The sequence below is a fragment of the Coenobita brevimanus genome, chromosome 25, assembly GCF_032717465.1.
Source record: "Coenobita brevimanus isolate Jiangsu-jjx chromosome 25, ASM3271746v2, whole genome shotgun sequence".
NCBI classification, from domain to species: Eukaryota; Metazoa; Arthropoda; class Malacostraca; order Decapoda; family Coenobitidae; genus Coenobita; species Coenobita brevimanus.
Window position 1 is genome coordinate 12747797 of NC_136978.1, and position 1563 is coordinate 12749359.

Here is a 1563-nt window from a genome sequence, read left to right on the forward strand (position 1 = left end):
TAACAGGAAAGATATGCTTAATGAGCTAAGGAATGCAGAACTGGTAAAGAGATACCGCTTGGACCGTGCAGGCATAATTTTCGTGACAGATTTGGTGCGGAGGACCCTAACAAGACCAACGGCAAGAACAAGGCTCTCACGCCATAAATGAAAGTTATTTTAATAATGCGTTACCTTGCAACTGTAAAAATGCAACTCTGTAGTGGTGACGACCACTTGTGCGTTTCTCTATCGTCCTGTTGTAGATCTCCATGCTGCTGGTGGCGGTGGCGGTGTTTGTTTACAGAATGGTGCAGTGAGACAACATGTCCTCGTCCACAGTGAAACAAAGCGGTAAATAAATAATTTCTAAAGCCTGATATTAATCAATAGACTTTTCGCGAAAACATTTAAGAAAAATATCACATTGATTTTAGATTTTTTGGTACGTCTTTTCTCTGCTTTTTTTTCTTCAATTTTCAAAATCGCCAGTGCAACATATAGCAAATGCTATCTCAGATGCTTATGATTTCGACCTAACAAAGTCTCGACTTTGTTATGATGAACTGCTCCTTAAGTCTCACATTTCTGACTTTCACCTAACTATGATGTAGGTTTTATAAGAACGGCCTGAGCTCTAGAATATGCAGAAGCTATCTCCTCTGCGGGCGTGTGATTTTGGCGGCCATATTGAAACACAGACACAAATTCAAATTCAAATACTTCATTTCCGCTAAGCAGTGATTATTATTAAATAGACACTTTTTGCTTATAATACAAAAACATATATGGATTATGATTCTTTTTCTGCTTAGTTCAACTAATTATATCGGATACATTTAGCCAATGAGTATAAAACAACACCATAGGTTGCTGCAGTGCATAACTTACCCTTTATGGTGACTATCCATGCCATGAAACCGAATGTCTAGATTGATAAAGGCCGGAAGAAACTTGGAAATATCTACAAGAAAGTGTGAACGAAGAGAAGAGGACATGGAGAGAAAGACTGGGGATAAATGGGCCCGTTTTAGTGGTTTCATTCATGCAGGATACAGGGGAAGAATCTTCCCGCCCCATCCCAGGGGGCAATAATCTTATAGAATTAGCAAAAAGATATATTACTTACTTGTGAAATGTAATGCCATCTCTCTCTGATGAATTCCTGTATCCATTTTTGCATCCAGAAGCTGCACAGCTGACCATGGCACTATATATTACGGAATCATCGGCTGGTTTCAAAAACCCAACACACCTCAGTTCAAAAACCGTGGCCATCAGGCGAGGTGTAACATGGCTGCCGCTACATCAGCGCCCCCTGGCGGCGGCGGCTACATCAGTTACGCTGTGTTAGCCATGAGAAGGCCTCTCCGTATTACAGAGCTCAGTGGTACGGCCCCAGGGGAATGTACGTCCACGTGGGAAAAAAGGTCAATGTGGGAAAAAGGTCCATATGCAAAAATAGTGGGAAAAGATTCTTGGGGAAAAAAAGGTCCATCGAGGAAAATTTGTTAATGGGAGAACAGGTGCTCGGGGTACAGTAGGTGGGTGGGAGGCTGATATTTAGGAATGTAGTGGGCATCA